Below are 19,177 nucleotides of genomic sequence, written 5' to 3'. Positions count from 1 at the left end.
TCGTTCAATGTGTCTTTTCCCTTTGGTTATTCTGCTTAGTAACCTCTCACAATACAAATAATACCCATGACTACAATTCTATGCTGAATCCTGTGAGTTCTTTCAGCAAATCATTGAACCCAGAGTGGCCATGGGGGCCATCAATGCTTGTGATCAACCAGTGTTTGCCCAAGGTTGAAGAAGTTCCTGGGCTGCCCAACTTTTATTACTTAATAGGAAAGATTCAGGCAAACTGCCATGGGTCCATCACTACACATGCAGAACTAACCTAAGACATGGGGAAACAAGATTCTCGGGAAAGTCAAAGATTGTGCCTTAGCTCTCTCTCAATCATGTGGATATCTAACAAATACCTTTGGTTCTTCATCTAGGTTCCTAAGAGCAAAGCTGTGGAGGTCATCAAAGTAACTATAGATACTGGGTTCTGCCATTTTGATTCTGCTTTTTTGAACACTAATGAAAAGGAGATTGGATGGGCCATCCAAAGCAGAATTGAAGATGGCACTGTGAAGAGAGAAGACATGTTCTACACAGCAAAGGTTCTGTGTATGTGGTGTGTGTGCATATAAGTGGACGTGATTGTGTGGAGATGACTATTATATGATAGGACCAGTACTTGTTTGGTGAATTTTGCTTATTAGTACAACTTTTTGACACATATTCATGTATTAACAATAGTGTCTACAGGATGATGGCTTTCTCATCCTTGCATTGTTCAAATTGATGACTTTAGAGTAAAGTCACTTTACTTTTCTAAGCCTCAAACAATATTAGTGTGATTTAGCATGGACTATGGAATTAAACAGAACTGTGATCAGATTATAGCTTAGCTTATCGTCTGGATGACTTAATCCAATTTTTTAACATTATGAATCTTGATTCTTATCACCATAAGTAAGAGAGAGCAATAAAAAAGGCATTTTGGGTATTAAACAAGATATAGTTTAAGTGTCTTGAATTGTGTCCAGCAATATTAATATGTTCAAAGCTCTTTTTCACTACAGTTATCTAAACAAAAGGGATACTAATTATTCCCTATAAGATTGACCATTTGATAGAATTAGACTTAGTTTGTTAACTGCTTTGTAAACTTCATCAAACAGAATTTTGATAATGGGCATAGTTATTGTTTGATAACACTTTTATCTCTTGGGTCATTTCCTTCCACTGTTAGTATATGTACCAATCATAAATCCAAACAAATAATAAAGTTTCTATGGGTAAGTCAGTTCAAAATGGAACCCAAGAAATAAAAAACTATTTTTCTTCTGTGGCTGTCAGTTTCCAACCAGTAGAAAAATGTCTGATTATTCAGTGAAACAAGGAAAACAAAACTGACTGAAGTATGAATCCAATGCAACTTGTATTCTTTAACCAGATATATTCTCAGAATTTAGTTCAGAATTTGTATGACTGCAGAACCTTAATGTTGTTAAGACCTAGTGTATAATTATTGGGATTGAATCCTTCAGATAGGCTGCAGTTGTATCCCTTTTATTATTTATAGTATCTCCTTGGACATTTTTTAGTCAATATATTAAAATATATATTTTGCGCCCCTAGGAAGATCAGTGCATATGACACTGGTAAACTTCCTAAGTGTGCTTCAAGCAGGAAATGATAAGGAGAACTGGGAAAGGCTCAAGAAAATATCTTGCTTAGTTCAGAACGGATCGCAAAAGAGGGCCAAATTTTAATAATATTGAAATAGCTAAACTTCTGGTTTCTAGTTTCATAGGTACATATCTCTAATGTCAACAATTCCACCTTCATAACAGGAAAGAAGACAAACAAACTAAAAATCTACAGCTCTCCTTAGATCCATCAGAAAATTGAAGTCACTAAGCAAATTACAGACCCCCAAATCGGAAAGACAGATGGATGGACAGAATCCTGACTTTATGGGAGCAGAAGAATAACAAATGGGTTGGACTGGCATTAATCAGTCTCAAGACTTGTCATAAAGCTACAGCAATCAAGACAGTGTGACTGGTGAAAGTACAGACAAAACAACCAATGGAACAGAATACTGAGCACAGAAATTGACATACACAAATAGAGTTACCTGATCTTTGACAGAATACCAAAGGCAATCCCATGGAGAAGAAAAGTCTTTTCAACAAATGGTGCTAGAACAACAAGACATCCACATACAAAAAATGAATCTCGACTCAGACCTTATACCTTTCACAAAAGTTAACTCAAGGTCACTTATAGAACTAAATGTAAAATGCAAAAGTATAAAACTCTACAAGATCATGTAGGTGAAAATGTGGATGACCTTGGGCACAGCGATGACATTTTAGACACAACACCTAATGCCCAATCCATGTAAGAAAACAATTGTTAGACTTTATCAAAATAAACAAATTCTGCTCTCTGAAAGAGACTGTAAAGATAATGAAAAACAAGCCACAGTCTATGAGAGAATGTTTCCATAGTTTTGTCTAATGAAGGATTAGTATCCAAAATATACAAAGAACACTTAAAACTTCATACTAAGAAAATGGTCAACCCATTTTAAAAATGAACAAAATAGGGGCTAGTCCGGTGGCATAAGCTGTTAAGTGCATGTGCTCTGCTACAGAGGCCTGGGGTTCGCCAGTTTGGACCCAGGGCAAACACAGACACACCACTTGTTGAGCCATGCTGTGGCAGCGACCCATATAAAGTGGAGGAAGTTGGGCATGGATTTAGCCCAGGGCCAGTCTTCCTCAGCAAAAGGAGGAATATTGGCAGATGTTAGCTCAGGGCGGATCTTCCTCACAAAAAAAAAAAAAAATGAGAAAAATATCTGAACAGACCCTTCACCAAAGAAGATATACAGATGGCAAATGAACATAGGAAAAGTTGCTCAACATCATTTCTCATTATGGAATTGCAAATAAAAAAAATGAGATACCACTACACATCTATAAAATGACCAAAATCCTGTACAGTGCCAGCACCAAATTCTGGTGAGGATGTGGAGCAACAGGAACTCACTTTCATTGCTAGTGGGAATGCAAAATGGTACACCAATTTGGAAGATAGTTTGGCAGTTTCTTACAAAACTAAATGTACTTTTCCTACATGGTCCAGCAGTTGTGCACCCTGGTATTTACCCAAAGGAGTTGAAATCTTGTGTCCACACAGAAACCTTCACATAGATGTTTATAATGACTTTTAATAATTGCCAAATTATATAGAGGTTCATTGGATATGGATGCATAACTGTATCCATACAGGATAATCTTTTTCAGTGATAAGAAGAAATGAACTATCAAGCCATGAAAAGACGTGGAGGAACCTTCAATGCATATTACTAAGTGAAAAAAGACAGTTGCAAAAGGTTACATACTGTATGCTTCCAACTGTATCACATTCTGGGGAAATAAAAAACTATAGAGACAGTTAAAAGGTCAAGGTTGCCAGGAGTTAAAAGGAAGAGAGACAGAGAAGAATGGATGAGAGGTGCACAGAGGATTTTCAGGATGATGAAGTTGTTCTGTATGTAGACAGTAATGGTGGATACATATCCATAAATATTTTTCAGTATTCAAAGAGCTTTACAACAGAGTACATGTTAACCATGGACCTTAGTTAATAATAAAGTATCTATATTGGCTCGGACATATCCCAGAGTAACACAAGATGCTAATAATAGGGAAAACAAGGGGTGAGGTGTGTGGTAATGGACGGTAAGGGAACTCTCTGTACATTATGTGCAATTTTCATGTAAATCCAAAAGTACTCTAAAAATAAAGTCTATTAATAAAAATAAAAAAAATATATGGTCCAGTTTTTAGTATTTCTAACAGTTTATTCCCATTAATTATAAAAAGTTTTTGAGAAACTGCTAAGAGTCAGATTTTGTGACTGTCTCATGACATAACTTTTAAAGGCTCTGATACTAACGTAGTCAAGATGTCTGCCTTTCTGATAATTATGAGATCTGTGAAGGTACACTGGAACAGGAGATGAGATCATTCTCTGGTAATCACCTACATCTTGGTGAGCTAGGTTAGCAGATTTCCAGGATTAATCACATGAGATCATGTGGAATCGTTTTGGGGGAATTGGTTTCCAAGGGGGTATTTCCTTCATAAGAAAAATGGAATCAGACCACAAGGGATCACACCCCTCTATGAGTTGACCTGCTCATGTCTGCAGGTTTGTGGCAGCTCTCTTAGGCTAGGCATTTTCTGCCCACAGAACATTTAGAGATACCAGAATTCTTTCATAACTTGCCCTGCAATTTAAGCATTTCATTCCACACTTGCTTTCAATAGCACAACGTTAGAGAGCCGATCTTCCCTGGGATGATAGCTAGGCTCAGGAATGAAAGCTGACACAGTGTGGTCTGGGAATGGCACCTATGTCTAAGAAAAGCCTTGTACTTGTAGAACTGTGCTAATTGGGCAAATTCCTCACCTTATGAACAATTTCTTCATTATATTCTGTAGAATTAAAGCTGTCAAACATCGTCCTCACCAGCAAAAGCCCATGGAAATTGAAGTCCCAAACACAAAATGGTTGAATAATCATGGAATTCCTTAAAGAGATTCAGCTAAGATAGTCCAAGTAAAAGGCCAAAGACTTTTACCAATATTAGTCTATTTGGCATCAATGTCAGGGAACTAGATGTTCAGAAGGAAGAGTGCAATCACCCTGACTTCTGACATAAGGCCTGGAAATATGAGAATTTCCACACAACCCTGTGACATGCAAGAACCATACAATGTTTCTCAAATCAACAATATTGAAGCATATAAGGAATGCTACCACCATGAAAAAGAAGTAGCAGACCCAACAAATAGCAAAAACTTCATGCAAGAAGGAACAAAAATGATGGAGTCATTTAGCATGACATGAAAATAATTTGTTTTAGCATTCTCAAAAGTTGTAAGAAGGGACAAACATTTATGAAAGGACAAGGAAGCCATGTAGGACAGATGGGAGAAATAGCTGACTGACAAATGATTCCTGAGACCACAAAGCAAGTTTTGTTTTTTAGGCCCCCTTGAACCTGAAAACAGGCATAACACCTCCTGGCTTTGTACTCCTTCAAAGATGACACATATCTTTCTTGTCAAATTTACCACACCAATTTCTCAAATTACTAGAAAAACTGCTTCCTCCCAGTGGGGTGACTACAACATAGGGTCTTGGGATTAACACACAAGCTTTCCAGTACGAATAGTCCCTGGTGTCCGGTTCTGAATTTCTGGTAAGGCCGTGGATACTACACACTATGCCTCTTGGAGTTTATGACCCAAGCATGGCCTTAATGCCACCCACGGGTTTGGGGTCAAGTGAGTCACAAGACATTTTTCAGGAGACACCTTAGAAAAACAGATACTTGAGCCTACTGGGTTGTCTTAGAGCCCGAGGTCCTGGGCTTCAATCAGTTGCCTAAGGACTCAGATTCCTCTCTGCATGCATAGGAGATCTTTCATGTGGGCAATTGGGGCCAGACACAAAGTCTCCTTGGTTACATGGCAATAGCTCCTTCAGGACAGGGCCAGACTGCAGGAGGATGACTTCCCCTAATCTCAGCCCCTCACCAGACACCATGGGGAGGTGCAGGTGCTCCCTCTGCCTGACACTTTGGCAAAATGAGGAGACCCTTGGGGATCACAGTGACACTTTGAACTGAGAACAAAGTAGTTAAAATATTCCCTAGAGCAAAAAGTTTGAGATAAGCTTTTCTAACTCCAGATTTGCATACTCAGCATAATCAATTTTTGCTTAAAACTAATCAGGGATTTCTGTTTCTCCTTAGTGTAAGAGGGAGCTGTCTTTCCTAGGAACTCAAGGTTCAGACATCAAGATTCAGCCTCATAAATTAAAACACAGGCTGATGATGACAATGAACCAGAAAAGCCCAGACAGTCAAAGAAAAGAAGTTAAGTCTTCAAGGCCAAACATAGGTTAGTGGGAAGGTGCCAACTAACAAGGCAACATGCTCCCTACCTAAAACCTTCCCCTTCCCCTACCTAAAACCCTGCAAGATGCTCTCTCTTTCCTACCTAAAACCCCCACACATGCTTCATCATGCCTACCTATTGACCCAGATAAAGACTTCTACCTTGTACCTTCAAGGAGGCAGTTTTGAGTTTTAAGTTCCTTCTCCTCATTTGGCTGCCTTTCCATAATAAACCTCTTTCCTTGTGACAAGCCTGGCATTCCAGTTATTGGCCCTCCTGTGTGGTGGGTAAACAAACCTGCATTTGTGTTCAGTAACAATTTGGGGAGCCAGCCGGGAGGCTCTTACCCCTGGCTCTGTGGCCCTGGGATGACTGTCATTTTCTGGGAAGCAGTCTAGCAGCTGCCTAGGCAATTTGCCTTATAGACTCTGCCAGATACTTTACATGTGACTGTGTACCACTGGCCATAGGAACATTTTTCGTCTGCCGAGGAAACAGGCTTTAGATTTTTTGTTTGGTTGTTTTTGCTTCTGGTCTGGAACAGACATACTTTTGGTGAGTTTCTTCATTAAATCTGACTGAGTGTTATTTTTCCTTTTGTTTGTTTTTCTCTGCTTCAGGGGTTTTGCTCCAGGTTGTGGGAATATCGTCTGGGGTGGCTCTGATTTAGTTGAAAGGACTAGGGATCTTGCTCAGAGAGAAAACTGCAGTCCTCGTTTCTTTTGCTTTCATTTGTTTGCCTCTGTTTCAGGGGTTTTGTTTCAGGTTGCCAGAGTTTTGTTCTCATAAAGGAACTCTGGACGCCATTTGTTTTGATATTTGTGTGTGTGTAGCTGAATGTGTGTATTGGATGTGTGTGAGTGATGTCATGATGGAAAACGCAGATTCAATTTCCAGCGTCGGCCCTCTGTGTTATATATTGCAAAATTGGAATGTTTTCAGGTAAAAACTTATGAAAAAGAAAAAGAGGAAACAATCAAATTTGAGATCTTAGTTTCCTCTCATGGTCTTAGAAATCCTTATGAAAATATTGATTAAAAAATATAAAATGAAGCTGAGAAGAAAATAAAATGACTCTTCAACAAGGTGAAAAATTTTAAAAGGGTTTAAAGACAGTAGGGTAAAGAAAATGTATACTGAAGGGGAAAAACAAAGAGGAATCAGAGAGGGAAATTCACAGGACTCATCCCAGAAGGATGGAAATCTTTAGCTAGTTGTTAAAAAGAAAAATGGGATAAATAAGGTGGACATTAATGGGGTTAAAACAAAGGTCTAATAAAACATAGCATAAGGTGGCAGAGGAAAGGGACCCCCTACTTTTTCCCCAATATTGAAGAAATTCAAACAAGCCCATTCTATTCACCCCACTTTGGAAAAATTTTTTTTAAAAAGCCTGAAGGCAGAAATCACAATGAGAAAGCTGACCAACAATTGCTTAGGGCAACAGTTAGGCTTTTAAGGTTGATGAGATTATAAAGATTCAGATGCTTGAGGGCCGGCTGCATCGCTTAGTGGTTAAGTGCGCATGCTCCGCTCCTGGTGGCCCCAGTTTGGATCCCGGGCATGCACCGACCCACCGCTTCTCCGGCCATGCTGAGGCCGTGTCCCACATACAACAACTAGAAGGATGCGCAATTATGACATACAACTATGTACTGGGGTTTTGGGGAGATAAAAGGAGGAGGATTGGCAATAGATGTTAGCTCAGAGCCAATATTCCTCAGCAAAAAGAGGAGGATTAGCGTGGATCTCAGCTCAGGGTTGATCTTCCTCAGAAAAATGAATAAATAAATAAAATAACTAAAAAAGAAAGCAACCTTCTATAAAAAAAAAAAAGATCAAGATGTTTGAGATAATATTTTATGAAGAGGTCATGTCAACTTTCCCTGAAAGGTTTTTGGGAATGGATGATATGTCCGGCTGGGAATGCTTCCACTACACAGTATTATAAAACTGAGACTTGTTGATGGAATCCTAATAGAAACTATGATTCGAGGTATTAGAGTTGATAAAATTGAGATAAAATTTTGCAAGAAAAAATTAGTATACTTAAACGGACTTTATGTGAAATCATGGCATCTCTTTTGCCTGATTGTATTATTGAGTGTGTTGTAGGGGTAAACATTGTGTCTCTCTGAGGAATCTTTCCCTCATGAGCAGTCTAAGAACTTATAAGTCCATCCTTCAGGTAACGTTAGTTAAACATGCTAAAGGAGAGCTCACTTTAAAATGCCAAAATGGGACAATTCAGTTTACTGAAACTGATGTAATTGCATATGCAATTGGCAAAAGCCAGCTATGAAATTAAATAATCAATGGGAAGCCGCTTTAATATGTTGAGGCTTCTAAACAAAATCAGGAAGACTTTACTGCCTCTTTAGACATCAATCATGAAATAAAAAACATGCCAGATTGGAGGGTGTCAGTTGTACCAAGGACTTGCTACTGAAACATTATGAAACCTGCTGCTCCTCTCTCCTCTCTGGCTGAGCTCCCTCACTTCAACTCCCCTGAAATTGCTGATCTAAAATTAAGCAAATGAAAACAAGTAAAATTTTGAGATAATTTGAAATTATAATGGACAATCTGGGGAACTTCTTTTTCAGATGAGTCCACTTATGTGTCGCCCTTAAAAGAGAGGATTCATACCACTCAGAGACAATGGAATGCAGTATTTGATTAATATGCAGAAGCTTCTAAAAGACAAAATGATTTCCAAAACAGCTCTAAAAAGGAGCCTTACAGCAAAAAGAAAAGATTCTTTCATAAAAATATTTGGCCATCCAAACAAGTCTATCTCGTAGAAGAACAGTTTGGACCCAATTATTCTTTTGAGTTTTGTACCAGAGAACTGTTTAAAATTTTGAAGATATCTGTTTGTGTCTATCTATCTCTATATGTATTTGTCTTCCTCTGAATGGCATTATTTCTAAAGGAACTCTATTTAATTGGATTGAAGTAAATGCTTATACAATTTAGTTTTAAATGTAATAAAAACAAACACAAATGTCTTTCAAACTAACATGATATAAAATGATCTTTGGTAAATGAAACCTTATTTATGTTTGTTTGATTAAAATAAACATGTTTTCAGAGTTAGCAACATTGGATATGATACAGACATGTTAGTTTTTCTATAAAACTTATCAGTAAAAAAAATAAACTAATAGTATATTTTATTTGATGTCTCATAAGGCTTTTGTAGGCAATGTAAATATAACTGTTGGGAACAAATAAATTAAATAGATGAGAAAAGGATAAAGACCTTTTGGGGAAATTTTTAACATTAATTATGTGTTATAATATATGTACTTAAAACAACTTAAGATAATGGCTAAATGCTTTAACGTCATGTGAAGTTTTGTGAATTATCTAAACATAATTGTTGGGAACAAATAATTTAAACAGATAAAAATGTGTCAGAGCATTTGGATGCAATAATAATGTTTTATGGCATGTATGCTTAAAAAATAGCTTCCATAATCTTTTTGGCAACTTAAAACTTTATAGTTTTGTTAAATTAAACGTTGAAATTTCTTTGACTATCTGGATCACTTTCCAAATTAGATAAAATATTAATAATTGATTACTAAACATAGATTTGTCTGTCTTTGGCTTCTCATTTTAGAGAGACTGAAAAATGCTTGGGTTTATTGATAAACGTGTTTTGTGCATGCTGAGAAATTTTCCATGATAGAACATATATTTCCAGAAAGTCTATATACAAGGAAAGTATAAGGTATGTTTTCAGTAAAGAAGGGATAAAATTTAGAGATAATTTTGTTTGTTTTGTTAATAAAGCTAAATTTTCCTCAAGTACTAGGAAAGAAAGCATGGCACAAATTTGGAATGTTAACAGTAAGGTACAGATGGGTTGTGGAAGTAAAAACCTGAGAAGTTTTATGCATGGTCAAGTTGGCTAAAATGAATGAAATGAATTTAATCAAGTAAATAAGTTTCAATATCAAAAGTAAACTGGTGCAAAATAGGCATTTGGCTTTCTCTTTCTTAACAAGATAATTTTACTGAACTTTTGGTCTGCTCTTGGTAAAGAAGATGTAAAAAGTTTTTCTTTACCTTTGTGTTAGTCTACCTAAAAGAGAGAAAATTTATTTAGCTAAGAAAAATTCATATGTTCAAAAAGGTTGAGATTTCTCTCTTGAGTTTTTTCATTATTATTATTATTTCTGTTGTCACTTTGATAGAATAGATAACTAAGCATTGTTTCCTATTTGGCCAAGTGTTTTAAAATCTCTTGATGTTTTTGATAAACTTTCCCTCAACTTAAAAATCTTTCCTTAGACTTAAAAAGGAGCTTTGAAAATTTCCAATTGGCCATGGAACTTCTCAAAGAGTCTGTTCTCTCATTCTTTAAAGAGAAAAATATTGAAGTAATTAGGCTTATTCAGTATGCTAAATTACATGAGACGCATTGTCAAATACACGATGATAAACCCTCTTAGGTTTTATTGTGTGGGTAAATGCTACTAATATAAATGTTTTTATTAAACATTTATATGACCTTCCAAAAATTCTTATTTGTTCTGGTTGTCAGTCATAATTCTAGTTATTATCTCAAAGTGTTGTATGTCACAGAAATAGACAGCTGTCATTGTCAATTGGCATTTTTGTATGTTTTGTTATTTGCAGATAGTTGTTTTACTCTGATGTTTTTGCAAACATGATTCGTCTTTGGAGAGATTCATGGAAAAGATTCTGACACACACTCTAAAATAGAGGTTTGTGATAAACTTTCAAATTATAAATCTGAGCTGGGTGAGAAATTACAGAACTCTAAAGGAGAAATTGATGGCCTCTAAAACTGTTAACAAAAGATCAAAAATTGATTAGATGGGATTAAATAAGTTGATGAGGATGATTATAAGTTTCATGACTTTTTGTTTAAAATATCCTGATTATTTGGATGTTTTGTTTTTCCAGATTTAAGGCAATCTTTTTATCTTTTCTCTTAAGCTATCTATGACTTATAGCAATTTGTAAGCAGAATTGAAACATTTATCTTTTTCTCCCTACCTGATTCCTCCTGAATTTGAAAACTCTTGTTGAGTGAGTATTCTTATTTTCATGGCCATATAGTTATTTTCGTAAGTTCAATAAGAATCTGTTCAACTTACAGCAGGACACAATTGGAAAAACTGGTCATATTACCAAGGCTTTGACTGGAATGTCATATGAGAGAAATATGCATAGACTCAGATATGACCACACAGGTTTAAGGAACATGGATTGACTTTATGTATCAATTTATGCCACTTGGAAATATTGGCCTGGTCCCTTGCTTGTAGGGTTCCCAGCAATGTTACCAGGTGAATAAAGAAGGTCACTTCCCTGGCAGGTGCAAGAACCTCAAGTATTTGGGGGTACTTGAGAGGAGAGGAATTCATCCAAATCTATTGAGTGTTGCAGGCAGAGTCTGAGGACAAGTTCTTGGCTTGGTTTCTCTAGCCTCGAGAGGAATTTAAAGTTTAATTAAATTCCTTATAAAAAGTCCCAGCAAGCAGATTTAAAAGAGCATATGATGAATTGCTATTCTTGCTGTACTTATGTAAATAATTGGGCCAAGGTTCTTGAAACTAAACTGATTTTGCAAATCCATGAATCTTAATTTGGCTATCATTGGCAAAAATAGGATGATTTTAGATAGAAAAAATATGTTTGCATCGAAACTGTACTACACATTGGTGGATGTTGGATGCTGGTTCTCTTAATTCTCTTTGAGGTGTTAGTTAAATCTCTATCCACTGGATTGGACCCTGAATTCTTCTCGTTTCCTCAAATAACTGTTCGAAACTAACATTTTCAAATTTTCCCTCCTTTTAATTTGGATTCATTGTAAACTGAGACCTTTCTTATTCCTGAAGCCCTGCAAACTGAAGCTGGACAGTTTGGTGTAAACCTCAGAGACAGCACCACAATAGCTCATATTTGGACAATCTTCATGCCTGTTGCTATAAATGCTTCTTATTAAATTCCTGGTTGCTTGCTGACACAGGATAAACCTAAATTTGGGAGACCCTTTTTATGTTCTAAGATAATCCAAAAGACCCAGAGGGAACTCTGAATGGACGAATAAAGCCCCAAGAGACCACAAGTTGCATTCAGAAGATGGTCTCCTAATGATCAGTAATGAATGACTCCCAGGTTCTTACTTGACTTGTTGGACTATTAGACAGCAGGCTACTTGGCTACAAGAGATTTCACCTGAGGTTCTTGGCACCAACCTTGATTGGTTTACAAGACTCTTCTCTTGGATTCCCCAAGGACAGAGGTCTATTATGAAGGGGATACTAAAATTTGGGCAGTATATTTTACAATCTGTGTGGTTGCCTATGTAATTATAAAATGTGTACTTAAGTGTTCTTCCAATGCCATTGATCAGAGTTCAAAAATAATAGTCATGCAAAGAATATCTCACTCTCCCCACTTGGTGCCCCAAATATTTTTTTGAAACAAGGTAAAACAGTTTCATACCTCTGACTCTGACCTTTACCCTCTTATAGCAGCAGGTCGGTAGGTCTTCACCCCAATTCCCCAAGATTGAGGGATGATCATATGACTGTGGTCATTGAAACTGAGAATGACGGAGATAAAAATCTTCCCTAGAGCAAAAACTTTGAGATAACCTTTACCAACTGTAGCCATGCATGCTCAGCCTAATAAACTGTTGTTTAAAACTGATTATTTCTGTCTCTCCTTAATATATGAGTGAGGTCTTTTGCTCAGGAAGTCAAGGTTCAGATGTCAAGATTAAGCCTCACAAGGCCAATTACAGGCTGAAGATGAAAACTAACTAGAAGGGCTGGGCTGGTGGCATAGAGGTTAAGTTCGCTCACTCTGATTCAGTGGACCAGGTGCATGGAATTGGATCCCGAGTGCAGACGGACACATCACTTATCAAGCCGTGCTGTGGTGGTGTCCCACATAAAATACAGGAAGATGGGCATGGATGTTTGCTCAGGGCCAGGCTTCTTCAGCAAAAAGAGGAGGATTGGAAACAGATGTTAGCTCAGGGCTAATCTTCCTCACATAAAAAACACAAAAAACAAAACAAAACAAAACGAACCAGAAAGTCCAGACACTGAAGGGAAAGAAATACAGTTTTCATGGCCCAGTGCAGGCTGGTGGGAATGCACTAACCAGAAAGGCAACATGCTCCCCCTCTCTTACTTAAAACCCCATCCCATTCTCCCTTCACCTACCTACAACACAGCATACGATCCTGCTCCCTTACCTAAAACCCCAGATAAAAACCTCTACCTCTTTCCCTTTGGGGAGGTGGTTTTCAGTTTTAACTACCATCTCCTCATCTGGCTGCCTTTAGAAAATAAACCTCTTTTCTTGCCACCACCCTGGCATTCGAGTTATTGGCCCTCTTATGTGATGGATAACAAATCTTGGTTTCTCTTTGGTCACACCATTACACAGAATGGAGCTCACTGGCCATTGGCAGCATTCCTCCTGCCTCAAACAATTCCCTGACTGTGATGGGACACAGGACTCTTCTCGACTGGCTGGGTTAAAAGCTATCTGTTTGGCCCCCTTAAGATTACCTGACCAGAGACCTACATGAGGGCCATGTTTTTACTTACTCATGGACGGCTGCTAACGGTCCTATGACATGGCCTGGAAAATGGACAAAGGATAATTTTTTATTACATGGGAAACCAGCTTTGAGCAGTCCACATTTTGCCATTTTGCAGGTGTTGGTGGATTTTCTCCTCTCGTTAGGGTTACCCATGTCTCAGCTCTCACCCTGTATGGTCGGTATAAGGACAGACCAAGAAATGAAAGAGCCAGGAGACCTCACCCAGAAGCAAATCTTTTTAAAGGAGAAATGTAGAGGGAATGAGTGAAGACATATTTAACTTCAATTTAATTTATCACTTAATCATATTTGAATATGTATTCTTTTTTGGTAACTGAATGGATGAAAAGGAGAAAAAAGATACAGTGATGACAATTTTTGATGAGTTGATAACTTGATGGATTGAGGTGTAGTAGAAACCACAGAGAAAAGAACTGATCAGGTGAAATGTGTTAAAGTTAAGATTTTATAAATGATGCAGTTCTAAGAATTAAACACGGGATTAGTTACCTCATTAAGCATTGGTACATGTAGAAACTCTCAGGAGTTCAGAACATCAACACACTGAGAAGCTGGAGTTGTCTGCATGAGCAAGGATGGTGGGTCAAAATACCCTACTAAGGAATTATAAACTTTATAAACATATAAACATTATAAAGACAATGAAGGGAGTGTAGAGAGAAGCAGGTAGGAGAATGGGGGTCAAGATGATGTCAGCATTGAAGGAACAGTCTGGTTCTTCTCTCTAGGGAATTTAACATCCCCAATGCAATGGGCTATTGCCTGATCATTCCTTATTCTAACATTTGCTCCAGACACCCTGCATTCTGACTATTAGATTCTGAATAAATATAGGAAGGAACCAGTGATTGGGTTGAAGTATTAATATTGCCAATTAGGAGCATGGTTCCAAGGCACTGAGGTGTAGGTGGTGATTGGGCGTATTTTGCTTAGTTGATGCAGGCTGTGTGTCTCCAACCTTGGCACTGACGACAAGAATGCCAGAGCAGCTTCAACTAGTTCCCTCAAAGCCGCATCTATTCTCCTTCAGATTTGCAGTCCAGAAAACTGAACTGATCTTCCCCTTCATAAAAACTGTAATCAGAAATTATATCCATTCCATTCTGTTAGAAATTATACCTAATGCTATTGTGTTCTAACCCTTGCAAATAGCTAACTAATATTCATTATGTATAAGGCAGTCCTACCATACCCTAGTGTCCATATTTAATGTTGGAAACCCATTTATCAATATTCCTAACTTGGAGCAAATTTGCTCAACCCACACTATATTTCCACAGAAAATAAAGAGAATTGAAACTTTGATTTTTCATACTTTTCAGAAATTAATTAAGAGAACAACCACCATCCCTTCCCAAAGCATGGAAAACTCACCATGACTCAGGTCTGTGAAGGAGTGGAGTAAAATAGGAAGAATTTCAGTACTAATGAAGATACATTGTATATACATACCTATATATTTAAATCAACACTGCAATAAGTACAGTGCTTGTCAGATCATTGCATCCTTCCTTTGTTTCTTCAGAAGCTAATACTCAGAATGTAATGTGACCAAAGCAAAGGTTAGAACAGAGTTATGATGAGACAACAACCCATTTCATTTGGGGATGTTGAATTCCTTAAAAAAGAGAAAAGGTAACTCCAACCAACTACAAACAACACTATAATTCCCCTTGAGTGCACCTGGATATTAAAATTTAACAACATTATGACAGATCACCTCCTATTGAATGTGTGACCTCAGTGGGACAGATGGCAGTGGGAGTTGAACAATCAGAGGGCTGAATAAGGAAGAAAATTCAGCAGGTTAAATTCAAATAACATCCATAATCAGAGAGGGGACAAAGGAGGGTCAAGCAGTGGAATACCAACTAGTATATTCTTGATCCCAGTGCCATCAATTTGTGTTCTCTATGATTGAGGTCCTGGATCAAATCTCAAACATCCCCAAAACAAAGTAGTCAATGGGGCCACCCTATTCTGGACAACCTCCGCAATGATCGTAAATGATCCTTGGAACTTCTAACCTGGTGGCTCTTACTAGGGTCATTATGTGTGAGTGCAGGATCCACTGGGAAAAGAGAAGCTCTGCACCTGGCTGTTGGGATTTGTAAAAATCTCCATTGAATATGTAAATCACTTTGGATATTATTGCTATCCTAATATTAACTCTTTTAGCTATGAACTTGATTATCTTTCGATATATGTGCACCTTCTTTAATTTCTTTAAGTAACTTTGTAATTTTAATTATACAAGTCTTTTGCCTCCTTGGTTGAGTTATTGCTAATTATTTTATTCGTTTTCATGCTCTAGTAAATGGAATTTTTTTTTTCAATTTCTTTCTAAGATTGTTCATAGTTAGTGTAAAGAAATGTAATTGATTTTTCTGTGTTGATTTTGTATCCGGTGCCTTTACTGTGACTGTCTATTAGTTCCAATGGTTCGCTGTTTGATCTTTAGGGTTTTCTACATGTAAGATGATGTCATCTTGGAACAGAGACCATTTTGATCCCTCCTTCCCATTTTGGATGAATATTATTTCTTTTCTTTGTCTTAGTTGTACATGGAACTTCCAATTCCATGTTGACTATGAGTGGCAAAAACAGGCAAATATTTCCTATTATTGATCTTAAGGGTAAAGGCTTTCAGTCTTTCAGCATGGAGCACAATGTTAGTTGTGGGGTTTTCATGTATGGACTTCATTGTGCTGAGGAAGATTTTTTCTCTTTCTAGTTTGTTGAGTGTTTTTTCTCATGGAAAGATGTTGAGTTTCTTCAAGTGCTTTTTCCATATCAACTGAGAGGATCATGTAGTTTTTCCTGCATCCTGTTAAAGTGGTCTATTGCATTTACTTATTTTTGTATGTTGAACATCTTTGCATGGAAGTAATGAATCCCCCTTGGGCATGGGTAAAATTTTTAGTATGCTGCTGACTTCAGTTTTGTCTTATTTTTTTGAGAACTTTTAATTCTCAAACCATATGAAATATTTGACTTAATTTATTTTCTCATAGTATCCTCGTCTGGCTTTTTATAAGGGTAATGCTGGCCTCATAGAATGAGTTAGACAGTGTACAGTCCTCTTCAAATTTTTGCAAGAGTTAAGAACAATTGTTGTTAATTCTGCTTTAAAGGCTTGGTGGAATTCGCTAGTGAAGCAATGAGGTCTTGGGCTTTTCTTTGTTGGGAGATTTTTAATTACTGATCCAATTTCCTTAATAGTTGTACGTCTACTCAGGTTTCATATTCATTCATAATTGTGTCGTTTAGGTCATGTTTTTCTGGAAATTTTCCATTTCATCAGGATTTCTAAATTTGTTGGCATAAAATTGTTCATAGTATTCTCTTTTCCATTTCTTTATTGATCTTCTGTCTGCTAGTTTTATCCATTAGTGAAAGTGAGTTATTGATGTTTCCAACTAGTTTTGTAGTGGTATTCATTTCTTCCTTCAGTTTTGTCAATGTGGGTTTCATATATTTTGGATCTTTGATGTTTCGTACACATATGTTTACAATTCTTCTAATTATGGTGGATTGACACTTTTATCAATATACAATATCGTTTTTGTCTCCTGTCACAATTTTTGTCTTCAAATTTTGTTCATCTGTTACTTGTATAGACATGCTAGCTCTCTCTCAGTTGTACATGGAATATCTTTTATCATTTTTCCCTTTCAAATTATTTTTGTCCTTAGATCCAAACTAAGTCAATTATAGAGAATATAGACTTGATCCTGTTTTTCTAATCCATTCTATCAATCTGTATCTTTTGATTGGGGGATTTTATTTACATTAAAACTAATTATTGATATGGAAAGAGTGACATTTTTATTTTTTTCTATATGACTTATGTCCCTTCTTTTCTCCATTGATACCTTTCTTTGTGTTTAGATGATTTTTTCTTAAACAACTTGTTTTAATGCTCTTCTTATTTTCAGTTGTGTATATTCTATGTTTATATTCTTTGTGGTTACCATGGGATTACAGATAACATTATAATGTTATAACAATCTATATTGAATTGATGCCAATTTAGCTGAAATATCATATAAAAGCTCTAGTCTTATACTTCTCAGTTCCCCTCTCCAAATCAATGTTATTGATGTCACAAATTTCATCTTTATACATTGTTTACATTTTAACATATATGCATAATTATTTTTAAACATTCATCTTTTAAATGTTGGAGAAATGATAAAGTAGAGTTACAAAATAAATTTATAAAAGTACCTTATTTTGTATTTGCCCATATATTTACCTTTACCAGAACTCTTTCCATATTCAGATGGCTTAAATTTACTGTCTGGTGTCCCTTCATTCAACTTGAATGACTCCCTTTACATTTCTTGTCAGGCTGTAATAATAGTAATGAATTCTTTCAGGTATTGTTTATCTGAGATTATCTTAATTTCTCCCTCATTTTTGAAAGACATTTTTACCTGATATAGATTTCTTGGTTTACAGGTTTTCTTTTTCTTTCAGTACTTTAAATATGTCATCCTACTGCTTCATGTCTTCCAAAGTTTCTGATGTGAAAACTGTTGATAGTTCTGCCTAGGATCCTTTGTGCCTGAGGAGTCATGTTTCCTTTGCTGCTTCAAGATGGTCTCTTGTCTTTGTTTTTCAACGTTTTGAATATAACATATGTGGATGTAGACCTCTTTGAGTTTATCCTGCATGAAATTCTTTGAGTCTCTTGGATTCATTGATTATTCAGGTCTTATAACATGTTTGAGGTGTTTTTGTTCATAATTTCTTCAAATAATCTCTCTGTCCCATTCTCTTCCTCTTCTCCTTCAGGGACTCCAGTAATGTGTATATTAGTCCACATGATGGTGTCACATATGTCCATACAGTCTGTTGACATTTCTTCATTCTTTTCTTTCTGTTCCTTGGGCTCCAAATTTCTATACCATTTTTGATATTTTCATTTTATTCACATATGACTTATCTGGTTTCCCTTACTTCTCTGTCAAATTTTTCCATTAACAATTTCAGCATGTATAAGATGGTTGTTTTACAACTTTTTATCTATTAAGTCCAATGCCTGTGCTTGTTCAGGAACAGTTTCTGCCAATTTATTTTCTTCTCCTTAATCGGTCATATTTTCTGTTTTTATGTATGTTTTGTGTGCGTTTCATTGGGCATTTGAAAAAATAGCCATTTCTCCCACTCTTTGCAGATTTTTTCTATCTTGACAATCCTTCACTACTAGCTTGATATGCTCCTAGTCTTGAGATCAGCTCACCATTGAAAGCTGAAGGTCTTTTCGTTTCTTTTCTGAGTATCATCTTGTTTGGCCTGTGTGTGGCTTTTTTAATTCCCCTCAATACATGGATGCTTTTTGAGTGTCTTAATATTCCCCAAATTCACATCCAAGCATCTCCTCTGGACTTTATGTGGTCTGTTTTATGTCTCCACACTTTGTCTCTTGCCACTGGTATCTGTGCATCTATATTCCCCCTGCACCTGTAATGAGTCATTCCAGCTGCTTTTCAGCTCAAGCTTAGAGTTAGGTGAAACAGACAGCAGTCATTCAGGAAGCCCACAAATACGTTGGAACATTGCAAATAAGGTCTGTGATCACTCTGGTCTAAGAGAGGTAACTGTGAACTCGGCTGATGCCTCTTACAGACCAAGC

Source organism: Diceros bicornis, chromosome 36, assembly GCF_020826845.1.
Source record: "Diceros bicornis minor isolate mBicDic1 chromosome 36, mDicBic1.mat.cur, whole genome shotgun sequence".
NCBI classification, from domain to species: domain Eukaryota; kingdom Metazoa; phylum Chordata; class Mammalia; order Perissodactyla; family Rhinocerotidae; genus Diceros; species Diceros bicornis.
The sequence above is the reverse complement of the archived record's forward strand: the minus strand, read 5'-3'. Positions refer to the sequence as shown.